Source organism: Pezoporus flaviventris, unplaced genomic scaffold (genome assembly GCF_033815535.1).
Source record: "Pezoporus flaviventris isolate CSIRO_AGI_PZ_B2104156 unplaced genomic scaffold, CSIRO_AGI_Pfla_v1 ptg000036l, whole genome shotgun sequence".
NCBI classification, from domain to species: domain Eukaryota; kingdom Metazoa; phylum Chordata; class Aves; order Psittaciformes; family Psittacidae; genus Pezoporus; species Pezoporus flaviventris.
Genome location: NW_026892584.1, coordinates 27,350,188 through 27,373,602, shown reverse-complemented (window position 1 = coordinate 27,373,602; position 23,415 = coordinate 27,350,188). Strand labels below are relative to the sequence as shown.

The window sequence follows — 23,415 nt, the reverse complement described above, 5'->3', positions numbered from 1 at the left end:
TCCATTTTCCCCTTCTTGAAAATGGGTGTTATATTTCCCTTTTTCCAGTCATCGGGAACTTCACCTGACTGCCATGATTTTTCAAATATGATGGACAGTGGCTTAGCAACTTCATTTGCCAGCTCCTTCAGGACCCGTGGATGGATTCCATCAGGTCACATGGACTTGTGCATGTTCAGGTTCTTAAGATGGTCTCGAACCAGATCCTCTCCTACAGTGGGCCCAAGGTCTTCATTCTCACAGTCCCTGTGTCTGCCTTCCAAGACTTGGGTGGTGCGATCAGAGCCTTTGCCAGTGAAGACCAAGGCAAAGAAGTCATTCAGAACCTCAGCCTTCTCCAAATCCAGGGTAGCCACCTCTTCTGATAGCTTCCAGAGGGGGCCCACATTGTCCCTAGTCTGTCTTTTATTTGCAATGTACCTATAGAATCCCTTCCTGTTATCTTTAACATCCCTAGCCAAGTTTAATTCTAACTGGGCCTTAGCTTTCCTAACCTGGTCCCTAGCTTCCCGAACAACATCCCTGTATTCTTCCCAGGTCGCCTGTCCTTGCTTCCACCTTTTATAAGCCTCTTTCTTCCTTCAAATTTTCCTCAGGAGCTCCTTATCCATCCAAGGAGGTCTCCTGGCCCTCCTGCTGCACTTCCATCTAGTTGGGGTGCAACACTCCTGAGCTTGCAGTAGGTGATCCTTGAATATCAACCAACAGTCTTGGGCCCCCCTGCTCTCTAGGGCTATATCCCATGGAACCTTACTAAGCAGGTTCCTGAAGAGGCCAAAGTTGCTCTTTTGAAGTCCAGGGCAGTGAGCTTGCTGCATGCTCTTCTCACTGTCCTGAGGATCTCAAATTCGAGCATCTTATGATCACTGCATCCAAGGCTGCCCTGGAGCATCACATTTCCAACGAGCCCTTCCCTGTTGGTGAGCATGAGGTCAAGCATGGCACCTCTCCTTGTCAGCTCCTCTATTACTTGTAGAAGGAAGCTGTCTTCACACACTAGAGGAACCTCCTGGATTGCTTGTGCCAGGCTGTACCATCGTTCCAACAGATGTCAGGGTGGTTGAAATCCCCCATGAAAACAAGGCCTGCAAGCGTGAGGCTGTTCCTATCTGTCTATAGAGTGCTTCATCCACAGATTCCTCTTGATCAGGCGGTCTGTAACAGATCCCCACAGTAATGTCTCCCATCGCTGTTCTCCCTTTAACCCTGACCCACAAACTCTGTTAACTGATCTCCTGTCACCAGACATGAGTTCCATACTCTCCAGCCTATCCCTAACATAAAGGGCAACTCCCCCTCTCTGTCTGCCAACCCTGTCTTTTCTAAAGAGCCTGTAACCTTCCATTCCAACACTCTAGTCACAGGAGCCATCCCACCATGTTTCTGTGATGCCTATTATATCATACCTCCATAGACGTGCACACATCTCTAATTCCTCTTGTCTGCTCCCCATGCCACGGGTGTTTGTATAGAGGCATCTGAGCCGAGCTCCAAATGAAGCCAGCTCACTGGCTGGAGCGGCTGGAATATCTCTGCATTGTTCCGAGCATTTATTACAGGTGCTTGCAACTGACTGGGTGTGTTGGGATGGAATGATGCCCCCCTTCCCCAACACATCTAGTTTAAAGCATCCTTGACCAGTCTGGCAAGCCTCCTACCAAAACCACGACCAGCTGCACCAGCCCCCAGTAGACCTGGCCTCCTAAATTGTGTCCCATGTTCTAGATACCCAAACCCCTGACTATAGCACCACCCTTCTAACCATTTATTAACCTGGCCAATCTTCCTAACCTTTTTAAGGTCCTCCCCTTTATCCTGGAAAATTGATGAATAGACTGTCTGAGCTCTAGAGCCCCTAACCACCTCTCCCAGGGCTCTGTATCCTTCTTTATGTTCTCCGGGCTACTGCTATCTGTACCACTAGCACCCACATGGATCACTAGAAGTGGGTAATAGTCCATGGGACTTACTAGAGCAGTCAGCCTCTCTTCAACATCCCTGATCTGTGCCCCTGGTAGGCAATACACCTCCCTTGAGACTGGGTCAGGCCGACAGATGGGTGTCTCTGTTCCTTTCAAAGTAGATGTACCATATGTCTGGTACTTTTTAGGCAGGTAATTCTAGAGGGCTAAAAATCCTGCTTAGAGGAAGACAGAGGTTACTGGTGGGGGGTAGGAAGAGATAGACAAAGAAGCATTGTCTCGGGACAATGCTTTGAAGTTGGCCTGGTCCCAAACAAGGACATTTATCAGATGACCTCCAAGGGGGCCCTTCCAACTGCAGGTATTCTACATCCCTATTCTTGGGGACTTGTGCTCCTGACAAGAACATCTGGCCAGCCTAAAGTTTATAAGGAGTTACATGAGTGCCTTGTCCTGCAGACATGCTGAGCACAGTATATTGTTATCACTATATTGTGGTCATTGCAAAGGCCACATGAAACCTCAGCACGCATACTTATTAACACTCCTCTGAGCCTTGTATGCAAGCCACTGGGCATTATTTCCTCTCCCTCCTTTTTATCTATATTCCAGTCACAACAGGGACCATGCTGCAGCCCCTGCAGTCACCCAGCAACAGCTGATCCCTGCTGCAGGATGCTCTCAGCCCACATGAACAGGATGGAAGAACAGCAGGAGTCACAGTCCGATTAAGCAATGGAGAATGCAAAGACAGACAGCACCTCCAGGGACCTGGAGATACAAAGTGTTTATGGTTGTTTTTCCTAGACAGGAGCAACTCTTCTTCAACACCAAAGGAAACCTGACTGGGAGGTCGCTGGTGAGCACAGGGAGAGCACACACAAAATGCCTTGGCTTAGAAAGGGGATCTTTCTGAGCTCTACACAGATTTTCTTTTGTTGGGAAACATTTACTTCTGCTGTGTCAGTGTGACAGATGGGACACTACAGTAGCACGTGGTTTTATGTGTACTGCTGTAGCCTCAGCCTCTCTTAGACCATGCATGCAGCTTCTTGCTTAAAGAGATTAGTCCTGCCCTAAAGCTCTTGAGGAGCCCAGACATCTCCACCCCACAGCTGAGCAAAGCAGGTAGGACAGGGGTGCTGAGGGAGGAGCTGACACAGGTTACATGTCTGAGACTGACTCTCTTTGACCTCCTCACCCAGGGAAAGGAATGACTGAGGAAGAGGGAGGTTTTCAAACACAGAGTTGACACAGGGGAAAAAAGGGCTCTGAAAACCTGACAAATGCAATCAGTGGGACACCAGGGATTCCCAAGGGATTCTCAAACCAGGCCCTGAAGAGGGTTGAAGAGCTTGAGAACTACCCTTGGTGCCTGCAGTTTTCAAATTAGACACAGAGAGATGGTGACTTCCTATTTTCTTCATTTCTGAAGCATAAATGCCAGTCCAAAGACAAATCTCCACCGAAAGAGTGGCTGGGGTGCTTGGACCAGGGCTATGAACCTAGCACAGACAGAGGCTCACCCTACTCAATGGTTAGGCTGGCATCCAGCTACCTGCACAGATGTTTTGAAGTGATGTCAGAAGCCGCTGAAGTGCAGGCATCAAGATGCCCAGGACATGCAGACTCACAGGAGTCCCTTTTACAGTGCATGTGGTGCGCTGTCACCTGGGGCATGGGCTTCAGCATCTGCTACAGATCTGCCCATACTGCCTACAGCATCTTCAGCTCTCCTTAGAGGTCCCTAGCCATATAAGTATTGGTCTGTCCAGTCCATGGTGTATGGAGACAACATAGGCCAAGCTGGGACAGCTGACCATTAGTGGGGCTACCAAAACAACTGAGGTAAGCTGCTACTGCTCCAAAGGGCACCCCAGCAGACTTGGGACTGAAGTGCCATTCCTGCAGTTAGGTGTGAAGTGAGGGTTGGGCTGGCAAAGCCTTCCTGTAGTGCCCTGGGTTGTGGCCTACCTCCCAGTCCAGTACTTTGAGGCCCAGCATGGCCCCATTAGGATAACAATCCCTGAAGGGGGAACCCCAGCAAGGGGAGATCTGTGGGAAATGAGCGGGCCACTCCGGCCAGTGGCAGCTGTTTGCCCTGGCTTGCCTGCCTCCTGCTTGTCATCAGGCAGCTCCAAAAACACCTGGGCCACTGAGACCTCTGGCTGGGGTCAGCCTTTTTCTATGGAGATGCTCTCAATCTGTTCCCCCCACGTGCACATCTCCCTCCCCCTCCTCTTCCCGCAAGCAGCAGAGCCATTGCCATCTGGCATTTTCAGCTGCTAAATAATTAATGGCCTTTCTGTTAACATGGAGAGTGTGTCTCTGACCAAGGGAGCTGTTGGACCTTCAGCAAATAAATAAACACACTCTTAGCAACCTCCAAATCCCTTCTCTGCCATCACCACTCCGGTATCCAGCAGTAAGATCCTGCAGCTTCCTCCTAGACACCCCTGGCACATCCTGCCAGAGGATGGTGGGGGAAAGGGGACTTTCATAAGGATTTGTACAGGTTGCCTTTCCCTATCAAATCCTTGTCAATACTCCCTTCCCTCAGTAGCAGACATTTTGCTCCTGGTGGCCAAAAGCAATGGGTTCCTCCTGGATATGGTGCTAGTGTCTCTTGCTCCAAGCATTCCTGCACACAAGCCTTCACAGAAGCAGCCCAACCAGCTCCTGTTTTCCTACCCAGCACTGCTGTCTCAATGCCACAGTCTTACTGCACAGAGAAACTGCAGGAGAAGAAGACACCTGAAGCCACCAGTCCAGTTCTGTCCCCTCTCTCTTAGGCACCTCCAAGTCAGTTGCCCAAAGGAGCCACCATGTCATAGTGTAACGCAGTCCTTGCAGGATATCATAACTCCTCTGAAGCTGATTTCAAGCTCATTCTCTTGCCTTTTAGCTGCCCCTTCACACCAAGATACTCATAGAAAGCCACCTCCAAATACTCAAATTGGTACTTTTCTAGGCTGTTGCAGCTGATCTCACCTTTTGTGGTGCTGCTCTTAGAAAAGCTTATGCAAATTATATAGCTGCAGCATTACCATTAAAATAACCATTGGGAACAACCAGCTGAAAGTAAATCTTGTAAATATTCTAGGAACAGCACAAGCAGCAGAAACTGCAAACAAAGATTTCTGCTCGTACACTGGGAACAGCTTAAACTCAGACCTGTAGGACATATTTGACCTCCCTCCAACTGAAGGAGATTCCTTACTCAGTATAGAGCGAGAGACCACACAGACACTGCAGGTCAGACTTAGTCACTGTTGAAACACCAAAGCTAAACATTCACAACAGGTGTATTCCACATTTTGCCACTTTCCAGTGACAGCACTCTGCAATGGTATCTTAAAAGTCCAAACAAACCCCACAGCATCACCAGACCAGTTCCTGTTCCAAACTACACCATTGCCATTGTGCTTTCCTCAGTCTTTAAGGGCCAGAGAAGGAAATATTGTTGTGAGTAACAGAGCTGGTGGGTACCTTCATCTCCAGAAGATGCTGGGAGAGCTTCCCATTAGCTGTGTATGAGGCAGTGCCTTTAGATGCCAACCACAGACAGGCATCCCTTGGAGGAGCCACTGTCCTGGAGAAGCAACGGCAGTAAGCAAGAAACACAGGAGTGGGCAGGATTGGGAAAATGAGGCAATAACATAGAGGCGGAAATCACAGTATATGTTCTACCTAATCTAGGTCTTACTTACAAGAAAGGTGCTAAAACAGGGTCAGATAACATGCAGAGTATTAGAGAAAAGCAATCCTTCTTTCTCCTCTTTGTGACGGTTGCGAATGCACAGTGAACATGAAAGATTCACCATTGAAAGGGATTTGTTGTGTTATTTCTATGAAGCATTTCCAGTGTGTAAGGTTTGCCTTTAATATTCAGTGCCCTGTTTTGTTGATACACCAGCATATGCTTCTCCTCTCTGGTTGGGTGGGCACTAATCCAGAGAATCAGATTTCCAATTAAAAATCAGGCATGTCTTTAATACAAATGCAATTGCTCAAAATTTGTCTTTCCCGTGAAGCACCCTGCCAGCAAACTCATTTACTAGGGGATGCACGGACACCTGGAGTAGCAAAACACCAAAACAAAGTCTTGGGAGCTCTCAGATGACTAAGTCGGGCTTCTCAGCATGCTTGCGCTTACCCAGCCTTGGTGTTCTGCTCCAGCATTACTCATTTTGGCTGGCGGGTGGCAGCTGGGGCATGAGGCTGCTGATAGAGATGTCTGTGGCCGTGAAAAGCCAGCAGAAAAGCCAGGCTGAGGAGCCAAGCTGTGTCTTCTAGAAATTAAGTATCCCCGCTACCTGACTGCCTTTGCATCCTTCTTCCTTCACAAGGAGATGTGGGCAGACTGCGGGAGGGGAGAACAAGTACTGCCATAATGGGAAGATCAGGTTCGCACCCTGGTGTGCTCAGGACTGTGAAGGGAGGCAAACCTCGGGTGTTCCAGCTTGTGGGACTGCAGTGACTGACATTGCAGGGCTGCAATTACAGGGAGGCCAGGAAACCCAAGCCACTGCCACTGACTCAGCATGGCTAACAAATGACCTTGGGCTGGGAAAGGATCATCAACACCCTGCACCAAGCTCAGCACACACCCCAGAGGAAGCAGTTTGGGCACCAAAGGGCATGGTGACTTCTCCATCCCTCTACCTCAGTGCATGGGAGAACAGGCATACCACAGACCATATCCATTGCCAAAGGGTATAAGCACAGAGGAGATGGGAGCACAGACACCCCTCCAAAATCCCTTCCCTCTCAAGATCATGGCCTCCATGTCCAAAAAGCAAAGAGAAGTTGGGGATGGTTGTAGCCTGTGAGAGGAGCAGGTGTGGGTCAGCAGCATCCCTGGGCAAGGCTGTTTCACCACCTTCAGCATCTTCTGGGCAGCTGCCTGCACTGGAGAGTACCCCCACTGTGACAGTGCCTATGTCCCCAGGGCTGTGACCCACAGAGAGTGGAACCAGATCTCGTCAGGAAGCCAAGGTGCTGGATGCAGAGAGATTGGTAGCACAAACACTGATATGAATGCTGTGTTCACACTCTGCTAAGGCCACGGCACAGACAACCAGCAGCAGAAGACCTTATCTCATCACTGGTAGGATGGCAGCTGCCTCATACAGAACATACACCAGTGAGTCCCGTTAGCCTGCCAGAAACCAGACACATCTTCTAAACAAGGAGAACCACACCACAAGTGGCAACCAAGCTGGTGGGCTACAGAGGCTGAGGTCAGTCATTGTTATATAATGAAGATATGAATACCCAGATTGGTCAGGAGGACTCAACAGCCAGCATCCCTTGTCCCCACATTACCCACATGCACTGGGGTGCTCATGAGGATTGTGGGTATGAGTGCGGGAATGAGTGGGATGAATGACAAACTGTGTGTGCACAACTGAGTAAAATAACCCTGCTTAAAGACCGTGTAAATAAACATCATCTTCCCCACCTGTAGGCTCTGGCACTGTTCTCCCACCAAGGGGCACACATGGCTTGTATTGGTTTAAGGTGAGTCCTTGGGATGCAAATCCTACAGTGAGCCCCTTCCCCTCAGTGGTGAGCCTGCTGCCCCTGTCCCCAGTGCTTCTCACAGAAAGGTACGATGCAGAGTCACGGGAACCCAATGCACAGGCAGCAGGATGAGGCAAGAGGTATCTCTTCCTGGGACAAAAAATGTGTGTCCTCCCCACTGTTCTCTCCTCACTCACCACCCCAAACCTGCCCCACCACCACCAGGAGCACAAAACTGTGACACCATTTGGTGGAGTCAAGCAAGTTTTTCTGCTCACAGGACTGGCAGGTTGCAGCCACCTTTGGGAAAGCCTGTGCAGCATCATGCTGCCCCAAGGACTCACCTGAAGCCAACACAACATTTGAGAGCAAAAACCTCCCCTGTCACAGCCCCCTGTGGTGGCTGCAACATTGCCCCCAGCTCCTTGCCCACCATCCCCCCCCCCCCCCCCCCCCCCAAGCACCACTGTGCAGATGCAGGGTGGATGCATTTTAGCACTAGGACAGAGTAAGCTCCATGTAAGAGTTTTCTGAACAAGGTGTCCCAGCCCCTGGCCCCCAGTGGGGCTCTCTATAGGATGACATCTGTGGCCTTCCTCTGCAGTATAACAGCCACCTGCATAACCCTTCTCCAGGAGGGATGCTCTGGACTCAGGAAGGCAAGAATAAAACCAAACCGCAGGCAACCAAGAGCAAACGGTGCTTACAGTGAGATCTACAGCCAGGAGGTTTGTCTCGGCCAGCACCTCCTCCAATGCCATGCACAGAGCAGCACTTCTCCAGCACTTCCTCCACACGTGTGAGCAGCAGCTGCTGGAGCCATGGGAATTGGGAAGGAAGAACCCAAGCAGAGCTTATTCCTCCCACCCCCAGCCCTTTTCGCCACATTTGACTAAGCCACCACTGCAGGCTGGCTCTAACCTGAGTTTGGTTTATATTTCAACACCCTGCTGTGCACACAGTGGGCTTAGCCCTTCACACTGTACTTTGTGTGTGCAAAACACCAAGCAAATAGGAGCTAACTGGGCTGCAAGCTGCCCAGGGCAGGGACTTACGCTCATTCTGCATTGTACACCCTTGTCCTCCGATAATGCTTAAACCAACAGTCTTCAGCGCAAAGCATGACCTGGGCCAGGTCCAGCCCAAGCGAAGGGCAGGGAGCCGCTCAGCTGCTGGTGGGCAATGTCTGTGTGAGCAGCCAGCCAGGAAAGGGGGCTTATAATAAAGATATGGACAGATGTTTTCATAGCAACAGGACAAGAGCTGATGGTTTTAAACTAAAATAGGGTAGATTCAGACTAGATATAAGAAAGAAATGTTTTACCATAAGGGTGGTGAAATACTGGAACAAGTTGCCCAGATTGGTGGTAAATGCCCCATCCTTGGAAACATTAAAGGTCAGGTTGGGGAGGGCTCTTTGCAACCTGATTTAGTAGATAACCCTGGTCATTGCAGGGGGGTTAGAGTAGGTGACTTCTAAAAGTCCCTTCCAATCCAAACTCTTCTGTGATTCTGTGACTAAGCAGAAGCTGACTCCAGGGGATAAAGACCCAGGTTGTTCACAAGTGGGAAAGGGGCAGGGAGTCATCGCAGGGCTCTCAGCATACACACATGCACACACATGTGGAGAACACTGTTTCAGGAAAACAGTAAAGAGCTCCCTGGTACCACTAGGTCCCTGTTCTGAACGGGGATGCTGAACGCTGTTTGCAGTCCCCAGAGCAACCCCTGCACTTACAATTAATTAACAATGATACGTACAGATGAGGACAGCTCCCAGCCCCTGCTGCCTGTGAGGACCACCACAGCAGCTGGCCTTAGGGAAAGGCTTAAACTTCCCTGCAAAGGGTACCCTGAGTTGTTTATTGTTGTTATTAACACCAAGACCATGGCATGGTGCTCCCATGCACAGCCAGCACAGCAGCAGCAGTTCCCCTGACACTCTCAGCAAGGCTGCAGAGGTGGTGGCATATGGGTCATGCCACCACTCAGTAACTGCTCAAACAGAGGAGGATTTTAAGACCTCTGTGAAGTAAAGTGCCACCTCCACTGGGAAAAACACTCCCTCGTGGAAACCAATATGGAACCCAGGAGCAGCTGTGACACTGTTAGGGGCCAGCCCAAAGCTGTCAGTGTGGGTCAGAGGCATCTTTCACAGTACCACAATGTGCCAGGAGCACTGTAGTGCCTGGAGATGCGGGGAAAAGCAGGATGGAGCTAAGGGAAAAGGCAGCTCTTTCCTCTCAGAGTCCCTTCCACTTTTTGGGAAGCGGGGAGATGTGGGAGGTGGAGAGGAAAAGTGGGAGGTTTATCTGCTGCCTTTTATAAAGCCACCTGCTGCAGAGAGACTGCCAGCCATGGGAGCAAGCAGCACAGCTACAGCTCTCAACAGTGAGAGGGGAGAACCTTGACCTGGGGCAGAGGGAAGAAGAATGCCAAGAAGAGGACTTGGGCGGAGCATGAGAGGCACACAGAGTGGGAAGCCCAGTACTGCACTGCTTGGACCAGGCAACTCTGGTGGCTTTGTGCCATGGTGTCCTGCCTGGCTGGGATGACATTTCACTCCTGGGGATGGCAGGGACCCCACCACTGAGCTGGTGGAGAAAGTGGGTGCATTTCAAGTCCCCTGCATGGTTGCTGCTGAGCTACAGCCAGCCCTCCTCACTGCTGCTGCCCGCAAGCCTGCTGTGTGACAGGGGCCAAGCACGGGTGCATGGCAGATTAGCACAGGTCTGGCACCCATACTGCTGGGCCCAGCTCTGCTCCACTGCAGCCCACTGCTGCTGGATAAGGACCTGGGGGCAGCCTGACACTGAGCACCCTCATCCCACAGCCTCCCAGGGGCCAGTATAAGGTGGGCAGCATGACACTCTCCCTCCCAGGGGCCAGCCTCCCCACTTTCGCTCCTTCCCAGCTTCAAGCAACCACAATGTTCCCCACAACCGATTCTGCTGCAGGAGCAAAGAAATACTCCTGCCCTGCCCAGCTCCCCTCTCTGCAAGCACAAACACTTCTTCCTGAGAGCAGTGAGTTACAACACTATATATACATATATATATATATACACACACACATCACATACGATTTTAGAGCATCTCTGGAGCTAGAACATTTCTGTTGCCTGTGCTCATTGCCAGGAGCAAAGCGAGGTTTGGGCTGCAGCAGGAAGGAACCCACGAGCATACTGCTTGCCAACCCTGGCCCAGGCGAGGCTTTCCTCCCACCTCTGCCCATCTTCTGAGCAGATGCAGGTAACACCAGACAACCTGGATGAATTACGCTGCCCTGGGAGTGTGGGAGCTGGCAGCTCAGCGAAGCCTCTGGCACCACAGGGCTGCACAAGCGAGGATGGCCCCGGCAGCTGCTGTGCTAGCTGCATCCAGCCACACCAGAGGGATTAGCTCTCAGCATACGTATTTGAGTCAATAGTGCATAAAAGGGAAGGGGAAGTCTTTGATGGTGAACACAAGGGCCTGCAACAGGAGAGCAAGGAGAGAAGGTGCTCCCCAAGGCCTGGCTCAGCCACCTCCATCCCCTGAGGATGCATCCAAATGGGATCCACCACAGTGCAACCTCTCCCCCAGTGTGCAAGCAAATTTGGTCCTTGAGAAGGAGGAGGGAAGAGGCTGAACCCGTCTAATAGTCTCAGCACCAGATTGAGCTGACTTTGCCTGGGTCATGGGCCAGCCGCTTGCCCTCCCACCAAATCCTGCCTCTGTGCAGGGCCAGCCTGGCACTGCTTTTCACTGGGCAGTGGAGGGAGCATGCAGTCAGTGTCTCCTGGTTGCTGGGGCACACATCCATCCACCTCTGCAGCCCATGCAGCCTTCAGGGAAGATCAGATGAAAGCTGCTGCTGCTGCGGTGACCAGGAGGGGAGGCAGCTCTCTCAGGCACACATGGAGCTGCAGACATGCTGCTCTGCAAAGCACCAACTGTTCCAGCCTCCTCCTAGCGCAATGGGTGCTCACACACACCAAGAAGACAGCTTGTCCCCATCATTCCCATCACCCCCTGGGGAATTCCCCTTGCCCAGGACACCAAAGCACAGCCTCATCCAGGTATGTGCTACAGGGCAGGGCAGAGCCAAGCAGGGTAGAGCAGACAGCCCTTTGCACCCACCAGCCTGCTCTAGTCTCCTCCATGAAGAGGACCTGGAGAGTCAAATGGCCCTGGAGCATCAGAGATAAGAGTGAAATCACTGGGCTATGGGGATGGGCACGTTGATGCATCCCAAACCAGTGGGAATGGGACAAGATGCATGGCAAGGAGTGGGGTTCAGGTTCCCCCTGACATGCACCTACCACAGGTGAATGGCCCAGTGTACAAAGATAAGCAGGGCACAGTCAGCACACAGCCTCTGCTGTGCCAGTGCTGAGGCTGGCACTGCCTGCACCCACTGCCCTGTCTTCCTGCCCATCTCCAGCCATGCCCATTGGCAAAGGGCCTCGGGAGTGATGGATGTGATGGAGGATAACACAGGAAATGGCTTCTCTCCCTTCAGCAAGAGAAAGAAGTGTCACATCTGGACAAGCTCAGCAGCCAGGCTGGGAAAGGGACAAGGCATCAGCAGGAGAGATGCTGTGGGCCACGAGGCACCAGAGGATGTGGTGAGACAGATGGCAGATTTGGCAGTGGTGTGGTCATGAAGGGACATGCAAGCTCTTCCCGCTGCAAGGGGAAGTGCACAACACTGCCCAGGCTGGCAGGTTTGGGGCAGCTCGCATCCTTTCAAACATGCCACATCCAACAGCAGGCGCCAGAGACGCTCCATAGGCAAGTCAGCCTTGGAAAAAAGCTACCTGGGATCAGGGAGAAACAGGAAAAAAAATCAGGGTGGCAAGTGTTAGGGAGGCAGAGAAATTGTCTCTGGTTTCTCTGCACAAGTTTGCCTTCCCTGCACACAGGGCCACGTAGCACTTGGGAAGGGCTGGCAATCCCTGAACTGCTCTGCTAGCCTGCCAGCACTGTGGGGTCCGCATGCAGCCATCTCCTGCCCTCCACAGCATCATGGCTTGCATGCTCACAGGGAAGAGAAAAGGAAAGGAGATTAAACATGAGGCACTGTAGCAGATGGCTACAAAAGGAGCTTCCCCAAGCCTGAGTGCCCTTGTCCTTCCAGAGTACTTTGGACACAGCAGTGCTGGCACCAGGAATACAGCTGGCCAAAGAGATCTGGGGCCAAAACAGGAAGCCATGTCCCAGCACGAGCCACTGTAAGCCTCTCCGCACCCCAGCAGCCACTGAAGCCCTGCCACAATTAGCAAGAATCAGACAGGCTCTGTGTCCACTTTGGGAGAGATGCTCAGGGATACAACATTGATACAGAGGGGTTTTCACAGTGGCTGGGTGTCCTGGCCCAGCCCCAGTCCAGAAGCCTGCTTTCCGCCTGGTTTTGTACAACCTGTTCTCCGTGCCTGCATCCCTACCCAGCACATCCCAAACATCCCCCCATGACCGTTGCTATGACTTGAACTAACCTGGAAGTCTTTAAAATGTGCTGTCTTCAGGAGGTGGCCCAGCCGCTGCGGCTGTTATTAACAGTACTCGCTTTGGGTTTTGTTTGTTTGTGTTTGCTTGTTTGTTTGTTTGCTTCTGAACAAGGAAGAATTTGATGAAATTTCATGGAAGAAAACACAAGAAATTAAAAACTTGGATGAAAGAAAAATGAAACTTGATGAAAATCTCCCAATAGCAAAACACAATGAAGCTGCCTGATGAGAAGATTAGCAGCAGTGTAATAGGAAAGGAAAGAGCAATAAAGAGGACTTGGAACCAGAACAAATGAAGGAGTGATGTCTTCTGGAAACATTTACCTGACTTAAAAGTAATCAGATTTTGTGTGAACTGGAAACTTTTTAAATTAAAAGACAGCCAATTGGAACCCGGCAGTGGTAACAACTGCATGCTGAGACCTCGGGTCACTCTCGGCAGTCAAAAATAAGTCAGTGGAAATTCATGCAGTGCCCCTGCCGCCAGGCCTGCTCAGTAGCTGAGCGCCTGGAGCTCAAGCCTGATCAACTCCAAAAGTGGCTCTGACAGCAGCAACCCTTCTGAAAGCAGAAGGGTAAAAAGTTTCAATTAATTTAGTGCTGATTAGTTTAGTTAAAGTTCAGAAAATTACTGCGGTTAGTGCAGGACAGCCTGGTTCCCTTCCCAAGCCTGATGAAGATGAAATGAGAGAGGATAATCTCTACTAGTTCTGAATCCTTGAAAGCCAGAAATAGTCAGGTTATATCACTGGCTATATTTTATACCTCCTATAATAAAGTTCTGTTCCTATAATATAGTATTGTAGTAATGAAATACAGTATGTTACTACAGTATCATTAAATTCATTACATATACAAATAATGCTTTCATAAACTTATTCTTTTGCTTTTGTGGACCCACACATTTTAAGCTGGTTTATTTAACCAACTAGAAACCATTCTGTAAATGCTTGCTTTCTGCATTTTGAATTGGATTTTATTTTCCACTGAAATATAGCTGGACCAAATTTATAATAAATAAAGAAGGAATATCTAAGAAAGAAACGTGTCGCTCACCGTTTTCTAATGCAAGAAATGTAGACATTAAGAACCTAAATAACCATATGTTACACTGAAAACCCACTCACTTAAGCATGGTGAAGCCTCCTGCTCAGCCCTAAGTACCACAACATACATACTTATCACTGAGAAGCAACTTGTCCTTAGGAAAAGAGTAGAAGTATACAAATACAGCAAGATTAAAACTAGGCACCTAAGTCATTGCTTTCTGATCATTAATTTAAATCCTGACTCTAATCCATCCTCCTACTCAGATGCAGGTCAGGAGCCAAACAAGGCACAGATCAAACTTACACTAAAGTCTATGAAATTTGGTTTGGTTTTGTGCCATTTCTGCCATTATACTTTCCTCCTGCAGAGTCCTGCCATCTGTGACCTCTCCCTGACAAAAGCAGCTCAGAAACAGAAGGAATGGTGCAAGTCCCCAGCCTGGAGCCTGCAAGCCCTGGGAGTCTCTTACCCATGTATAGACCTCCAGACCCCTGCTTGCAGGTACAGAGGAGTTCGGCAAGCCTCTGAATTTCTGGTCATTTCTCTAATGCTGCCTTGGGGGTTACCCCATGGTGACTTCAAGATGGGACAAATAATCACAGAATCATCGAGGCTGAAGGGAGACAGGCTAGTCCAGCCTTCCTTCTCAAAGCAGTGTCAGCTACAGGGGATTGCTCAGGGTCATGTCCAGGCAGGTTTTGATTATCTTCAAAATGAAGATTCTGCTCCAAGCCAGAGCCACGCCAAGAAGACTGTTTCAACCTGCTGATGCAACCAGGTCCTCCAGCCAGATAGGTCCCAAGCCCCAGGCTACTGGAGGCTGTCCCAGTGCCACCTGTGCCCTATGGTGCACATAGCTGCACTGTGCCCTATGGCCCATGGTCAGCCGCTTCCAAGCCTTGCAAGTCACCCATCAGCTTGCCAGCCCTCATGTAACATCTCAGCACTCAACCTGTGCCACTTCTCTGGCATGTCATCTTAGTGTGTGTCACCTGCTGGGTGAGTAGCACAGCAAGGGGACTCCTCTGGTAGGGTCACCTTGGCTTGGCCAACACAGTGTCCCCAGGTCTTGTCTCAGGGTACGAAGAGCTCACTGGCCTACAGCTGGGAGCTGCTCCTTACCTATCCTTCCAAACCTGGGTTTTGCCCTAACTCCCCACCTCTACCTTATCTGAATTTCAGTCTCCCATACACTCTCCAACACAGCACATTATGGAGCTCCTTGTGTCAATCTCTGCCATCATCTTCCAGCTAACAATAAAGTACTCCCAGTGAACCAGGTCCAGAGCCCGTTCCTCTCCCTATTAGGAGGAACTCTAAATTACATGATGACATGTTTTCCCACTTCTCATAACCTGCCTTTTAGCACTTGCGGGTGCAGTGAAGTTAAGCTCACTCAGATCCTGCCTTCCTCTCAGCTCACCCACAATCTGCACATGACAAGACACAAAATGCTGGTGCTGGGGGTAGGATAATCGGGTCACCCAAAGCTTTCACATGCTCCCACTGAACAGGAGCACTGAGCCTATCCCTTCTCCTCTGTTTAGAACTCCATTTTAGACACATCTTTATTTGAGATCAAACTACAACAGCACAGAAGCCCCTCCTTGGTCAAAATGAATGCCACAGCTTCTCATGGGTACTCTGTTGGGACCTGCACAACTGATCCTGGCGTAGAAACACTTCCATACAGTGGTGTTTATGCTCCCCAGAGGCTGGGCAGCATTACAGTAATTTCAATTAGGAAGGCAATTCCTCAGCCAAAGAGGTTTTCTCTGCAGCCCTTAGCATGGCTGCAGCTCTTACGCCAACACAACCATGCACTAAGAGAGGGCTGTACCAGGACAGGCAAAGCAGGACAGCACTGGGGCTTTGGCAACCACGAAGATGAGTCATAAAAAGCAAACCTGGTGAGGAAGTGTGAGATCGAGCGAGAGCGGAACCACCACAGAGGTGAGGGTAATGCAGGGACCAGGTCAGCGGGCTGAGAGAGGGGAGCCCATGCCCCCTGCCACACTGCTCCACCCCACTTCCCTCTGCCTCTGCAGAGAGGCCCTGGGGACATGCCATGCCCAGTCGCACCCATTAACCAGCAGTAATAGTGGCCTGGGTGGTGGGAAGGGCTGTGCACCATTACCTGGCACAGTCTGGCCCATTGTTGTTGTAATAGTGTAAGCAACCTGCTGCCATTGTCCCCACCTAATAACAAGGTGTGATTACAGACTAATTATCAGTCCCAACTACATTTGAAGCAATAACTTCAAGCCAGCTTCAAAAAGATGTTTAGGCATCTTAAAGTCCGGGTAGATGCCAAGTGAGATCCTCAAAAGCTCTAAGATCTCTTGATGTTGAGGGATCTGATAGCTGGTTAGGGACTGAACATAATCAAGCCATAGCTGAAGGAAATTGGGAGTGGAGACTCTTGTCCTGAAACAACCCCGAAGCAAACCTGCTTTTGCTCTGAGCACAGTGCGTCAGCAATGCAGCTTTTCCTTCAAATTTAGGGCTAAGTATATCAAACGTGTTTACAGCAATTAAAGTATGTAAGAAGAGCTGTTTCACCAAACGCAGACTAACAACAGTATAAGGGTTTGGTGTCTATAGGAGTCATGAGGTGTCAGCATTTGCACAGCACACTGATGCTTGCCTAAGAGTTTAGGTGACTGATTAGTTTAATATCAACTGAAATCACCTGTAGGTGTTAGAAGCATTTCTCCCTCTCCTTGCTGCCTTGGGGAAGCTTTCGCAGCCTGTTAGGATGGAAGTATTTCCTGTGAGGAATATTTTAAAGCAGGGACACTCCTCCTTTTACAACTCTGCAGATGTCAGCTCTGAAGCTGCCTTACTTTCCCTTGGGCCTCTGCATGGAAGGACAGTATTTATCTGTGAGGGCCTACACACACCCCTGATCAGCGTCCCCAGCAAGCACTGCTATTTCTGTCCCCATCTGCAGGACCACCCTGTGTTTGCCATTGTCAGCAGTCACCAACCCAGGGATGAACTAGTTAACCTCAGGGAAAGCTTTTCAGGGAAGAGCAGCCACAGATCCCAGTTTTATCACAGAGAAAAATAAAAAAGCTGAAAGGCATTCAGATGGAGCTGCAGGAGCCAAGATGCTGTCATGGGAAGAAGGCAGAGGTTTAAACTTACAGGGAAGCCAGGAAAGCCCATACGTCCTATGGAGTCAGAGGCTGCAGGGGTGCGGCAGCCTCCCTGCTTTTATTTATTACTTATTTGTTTGCCAGTGGCTGTTTGCCAGGCTACTTAAGAAAATCCTTCCTGAAAGAGCTGTTTCTGCTTCCCTCTCCATCTGCTGCCCAGCCCTGACTACCACTTTGCAGGGTAGCAGGGAAGGCAGCAAGGCCAAGGTTCAGGTCTGGTCTCAGGAGCAGTCTTTCTGCCTTCTGTTTTTTTCCACACTTTCTCCACTCTGAACAAATACCTCAGTCCACTTCAACAGCACCTGTTATCCCAAATGGCACATTCTGCCCTCACTCCACTGCTCAGACAAGCAGCCTGACCTGTCACACAGCATTGTAAAACCCCAACATGGGGCAAAGTGCTTTCTCATACCTTGTTAGGCCCACCCAGCTTTCCCCTCACCTCCTGTTCCCCCTTCGAACTTTCTAGAAGGGAAGAGGGCAGCTATGTACATCAATCCTGGAGATGGTGGTTAAACAGTTAAAAGGAAAAAGATGTTCATGCAGAAATAACATCTGCCAGCCAGACAAAGGTCTCTCTTTCTTCTGCATAACACTCATTCTGTTCATGAGGTTTCTGAATTGCAAACACAGTGTGCAGCACCACTGCTCCTAGAAAGGATGGGGAAGCAAGCTAGAGAGAACACAAGGACCTTGATCCGTGGACAAAACTGCATGAAGTCATAAACTGCGGGAGAGATGCTCAGCCAGAGCATTAGCTCATCCTGACCTGACAGCCCTTTCAGAGGCATCAGTCTCTCAAAGCTGGAGAGAGAAATAGGGAGATGTTCCCCTCATCTACCCTGCTATCATGAAGCATTTCTGACACTGTCAGGTATGGCTCGCAGAAGGAGGATTCTGTGGCCAGGATGACGTGGGAACCGAACACAAGCCATGACACAGCGGTGGGATGACACTATTATCTCGCATCAGAGGACAGCGGTGCAGGCCAGTGTGTGTGCCCTGGGAAAGGACACTGAGGGCTTGGGACTCATTTCCTGCTGTTGCTACTGACTTACTCCAGGAGCACAAGGAAGCCCCTGTACCTCACAGGGCCTCAGCCGCCCATCAGGCGGGCGGAGACAAACATTTGTTAAAACCACTTCGTGTGTGGTCCACTACGAGGGCAAGAAAACAGCGTCTAAACAGAGCCAAATGCCTAGAAATCTCCCACAGCAACAAGACAAACCCGTCCCTGCACCCCGGACCCGCAGGTCGTCCTCCCGAGCTGCACCCGGGTGCTGCCCAAGGCGGTGCTGGCACACCCGCCCAGGGAGTCGAGCAAGTTGCCGTGAGCATCCCGCAGCGCAGTGCCAAAGCCAGGCCCACCCAGGGAGGCGCAGCTAAGCACGGCGGGGCCAGGACTAGCCCCACACAGGGAGCGTCTTCCCAACCCCCTTCCCCAGTCTCCCCACCGGCAGGACCCCCCGACCCATCCTGCATCCCACGAGCCCCACGGGCCACCACTCGCTGGAGCCCCGCTGCCCGCAAGGCCCCCGCCTGCTGCCGCGGCAGGCGCCGGCTGAGCTCCGCAACTCGGACCGCGGCTCCCGTCCCGCAGCCGCCACCTCCCGTCCCGGACTGACCTGCTGGGGGGTCCCGGCCCCGCTTCGCTCCGGGCTCTGTGCCCGCCGCCGCCCCCCCGCACAGCCCGGCCGCTGGCTGCTCGGCCCGGCACCGGCTGGGGAAGGGGCCGGGGCCGCCGCCGCTCCGCCTCTCCGCCCGCCCCGCTGCGGCGGAGAGGCCGCGGTCCCCAGGCTGCTCCCCCCGCCTCACAGGTGCTCTGGCGCCGGGGCCTGCGCTGCCGGCCGCCAGGCTGAAACACGGCCGGAGCTGCGGGCCCGAAATGGGGTCGGGCAGCCCCCGCCGCACTGCCTACCATGCGCCCGCGGCATCCCTGCGGGGAGGAGAGGTCCCGGCGGCCCCTGCTCTCTGTACCGGGAGGCGGCGCGGAGCTGCCGGCGGAGAGGCTGGGTGCGGGTCTGCGCGCCTCAGGCTATTTCTGGGTCTGGGGCTGTGCCCGCTGCATCAGCCCCTCCTCGGGGTGGCTGCCGGGAGTGTGCCACCGGGGAGAGCGGAACGGGCCTCGGGGCAGCCAGCCACCGCCGAGGGGCGCACGGGGCAGCCCTCACACACAGCGGCAGGGGGATGGATGGGTGTGTTTGAGACCTCAACAGCCTGTGCAAAGCGCCTCTGTCGTTGCTGCGGCATCGCTCAGTTGCGTGGCAGAGGTGGTAGCTAAGAGGCTTCCTAGGGGTCTTATTTCCGCAGAGCGGCCATGCCTTTCTGCCATCGGGAGTGACCGGCAGGTGGGACCAGGGACCTGAGCCAGCAAGGTGCAAAGGGGCTTTGAGAGCCTGATTTTGCTTAACAATTCCACCTTGCTCGTCATCTCTCCAGTCCGTGAGGATGCAGGCAGCGTACCCTATGCTGGAGGAGCGGCTGGCAGCACATCCAGGGGTGCGATACTGGGTGTCTCGCCTGGACACCGCTGTTCACAACGAGTGATCAGGTACACACCCGGAACTTGGCTACCACGTAACGGCCACTTCAACAGCACCTTTTATCTCAAATGGCACAAAATGTAACTGCAGGGAAGTCCCAGGTGCTTCACTGCTGCCGCCTTACATAGGGAGCCCGGGAACCCACATCTGTGGCTTCTCCAGATGCTGAGTAAACAGTGTTGCTCTGCAGCATCCACTGAAGGCTCCTTTGGGCTCATTTAATCTTTTTCAGGGTGAAGAAGTACAAGCCCCTGCCATTTAAAGGACCTTCCAGTCTGACAAGCACAGCTATAAATGCCACCAGGAGAAGCATCAGGGAACAAAACCGTAATGAACTGTCAGCTAAGAACCTTCCTTCATACTACAGGTGGAAGCAGGCTGGCACAGCTCACAGACATGAGGAACCAGGGGGTGAAAACCAGGTGTCTCCCTTAGTGTCTCTTTTTTTCAAGCTCCCCAAGCCTGAGGTGGGACTCAGACGATTTATGCTCTGCTGGAGCATGGTGCAGAGCACAGGTGGGCTACAACAAGGTGCATTTAGATAAAACTTTACTATAAATAAGACCTTTTCCTTGACTGGTGACTTCTAGAAGCTACTATAGCGCAAACAATAGAAGCCTAAAACTTTAGGGAACAGCTGAACAAAAAAAAAAGATTTCCAAATCTCTTTCATTGTCATCTCCTTCAGCCCCAGCAATACGTGTGATGTGGAGAAGTCACACAGCTTGCCCCCTTTACTCCAGACAAGCCAGCACCAGTCCTACAGCGTCACTGAGGCTTGGCTGCTGCCTGGCAGCAGGTGACACTGTCTGCCTCAGGAAAAGCAGAGAGGACTGTGCTGGTTTAGTACAATATGTGCTGTGCAAATGCTGAGAGGCAGAGGCTTGTGGGAGAAACAGATCTGTAGGTTTTCCTAAAATTACTTGTGATTATGATTTGCCATTGAGTTCCCAATATCCAATATACTACTTCTCAGCAAGTGCAGACTGTTTTGCACAAGCCATGGCTTCTCTGACATACTGAATTATAAAATGGTTAGGATTGGAAAGGACCTTAAGATTGTCTAGTTCCAACCCCTCTGCTATGGGCAGGAATGCCTTGCATTAGACCATGTCACCCAAGGCTCTGTCCAACCTGGCCTTGAACACTGCCAGAGGTGGGGCATTCACAACTTCCCTGGGCAACCCATTCCAGTGCCTCAACACCCCCACAATAAAGAATTTCTTCCTTATATCTGACCTGAACTTCCCCTGAAGCACTGCTTAAATGGGTAAACCCATTACCCCTTGTCCTACCACTACAGTCCCTGATGAAGAGTGCCTCTCCGGCATCCTTGTTAGGCCGCCTTCAGATACTGGAAGGCTGCTATGAGGTCTCCACGCAGCCTTCTCTTCTCCAGGCTGAACAGCCCCAACTTTCTCAGCCTATCTTCATACAGGAGGTGCTCCAGTCCCCTGATCAACCTTGTGGCCCTCCTCTGGACTTGTTCCAACAGTTCCATGTCCTTTTTATGTCGAGGACACCAGAACTCTACCCAATACTCCAAGTGAGGTCTCATGAGAGCAGAATAGAGGGGCAGGATCACCTCCTTCAACCTGCTGGTCACTCTGCTTTTGAACTTCCTTCATAATGGAAACCAATACGCTCCATCAGTTAAAGTGGCAAATGCTGCTGGGAAATCTTGACTTCTGAGCAGAGCTGGCAACCTTGCTGCTGGTGAGCTAGCCCAGTCCCAAAGGACTGACCACCCACTCCCCCTCCCTTGGTCTGCCAAAACATCAGGATCACACTAAGCTGAGAAAACCTACCCTGTGCCTATGCCATTCCTTGGAGATCACAGTATCACAGTATCACAGTATGCTAGAGATTGGAAGGGACCTCGAAAGATCATCTAGTCCAATCCCCCTGCCGGAGCAGGAACACCTAGATAAGGTTACACAGGAATGTGTCCAGGCGGGTTTTCAATGTCTCCAGGGAAGGAGACTCCACAACCTCCCTGGGCAGCCTGTTCCAGTGTTCCGTCACCCTCACTGAGAAGAAGTTTCTTCTCAAGTTTAAGTGGAACCTCTTGTGTTCCAGTTTGTACCCATTACCCCTTGTCCTATCATTGTTTGCCACCGAGTAGAGCCTGGCTCCATCCTCGTGACACTCCCCCTTTATATATTTATAGACACTAATAAGGTCACCCCTCAGTCTCCTCTTCTCTAAACTATAGAGACCCAGCTCCCTCAGTCTTTCCTCATAAGGGAGATGTTCCACTCCCTTAATCATCTTCGTTGCCCTGCGCTGGACTCTCTCCAGCAGCTCCCTGTCCTTCTTGAACTGAGGGGCCCAGAACTGGACACAATATTCCAGATGGGGTCTCACCAGGGCAGAGTAGAGGGGAAGGAGGACCTCTCTCGACCTACTAACCACCCCCCTTCTAATACACCCCAGGATGACATTGGCCTTCTTGGCCACAAGGGCACAGTGTTGGCTCATGGTCATCCTGTCGTCCACTAGGACCCCCAGGTCCCTCTCCCCTACACTGCTCTCTAACAGGTCGTTCCCCAACCTATACTGGAACCTGGGGTTGTTCCTGCCCAGACGCAGGACTCTACGCTTTCCCTTGTTATATTTCAACAAGTTATTCCCTGCCCAACTCTCCAGCCTGTCCAGGTCTCGCTGGATGGCAGCACAGCCTTCTGGCGTGTCAGCCACTCCTCCCAGCTTAGTGTCATCAGCAAACTTGCTGACAGTACACTCAATTCCCTCATCTAAATCGTTGATGAGTATATTAAATAATACTGGTCCCAGTACTGACCCTTGAGGCACTCCACTAGTTACAGGCCTCCAACTAGACTCCGCCCCATAGACTACAACTCTCTGGCTTCTCTCCTTCAGCCAGTTCGCAGTCCACCTCACTACCTGATCATCCAGACCACACTTCCTCAATTTAGCCGTGAGGATGCTGTGGGAGACTGTGTCAAATGCTTTGCTGATACTTGTTTCTTCCTAGCTCTGGCCCAGATTGTGCCTAGAATAGAGCAGAATAGAGAAAACAGAACAGAACTGAACCGAACCAAACCAAACTGAACTGCATGGAACTGAACAGAAGAGAACAGACCAAGAGGTAAACCCAGAGAAATCCAAGCAAGGAGAAAAAATCCTTCATTTTCCAATATGTATTGGGCCTCGGTGACTGTGACTTCATTCCAAGAAGATCCTTACAGGTTCTTCTTATGGATTTACAAGGGCTTAGGCATTGCAAGGTTTTAAGTCCCTCCACACCCCTGGGAAGCACAAGCAGCGTGTGGCTCAGCCTCCAGCTCTATGTGCAGAGCAGCCCTTTACCTCCTTCCTGCACTGCTTAAACCCTGCAGCAGTGCAGGAGAGATGCAGAGCCGCAGCCAGAGGCAGCACGAAGATGCAGCACAGGGAGCTGCTTCATAGTCGGAGCTGTAGCACTGCATCCTGCTGTCTGTGTGATGCTCCCAATTGCAATTCCCCTTTTCCATTTCTTACGGCTTTTACTATGTAAGCTGTAAAGCCCAGGCAGGCTCAGGGACTCAGGCTGAGTTTGTCTAGACACTTTTCAGGCAAGATGGTGACTACTTGAGAACAATGACTGGAGAAAAAGACTGCTTTGCTCATCTGAAAAGAAAAAGGCTTGTAGTTTCTCCTTGGGCAGCTCCTGTGTCTCCCAGCCTCAGAGCCAAGTGCTGGCAAAGGTGTGGCATTTA

The 23,415-nt window shown here is 51.3% G+C and overlaps 1 protein-coding gene across 1 annotated transcript in view; it reads right to left on the bottom strand.

Moving 5' to 3' along the window:
• Nucleotides 1-19,336, bottom strand: part of TMEM63C (transmembrane protein 63C) — a 34,622-nt gene extending 15,286 nt beyond the window's left edge. The window contains exon 1 of the mRNA XM_061463665.1: nt 19,069-19,336. The gene's annotated coding sequence lies outside the window, so the exon portion shown is untranslated. The remainder of the gene's footprint in view (nt 1-19,068) is intronic.
• Nucleotides 19,337-23,415: the final 4,079 nt, after the last annotated feature.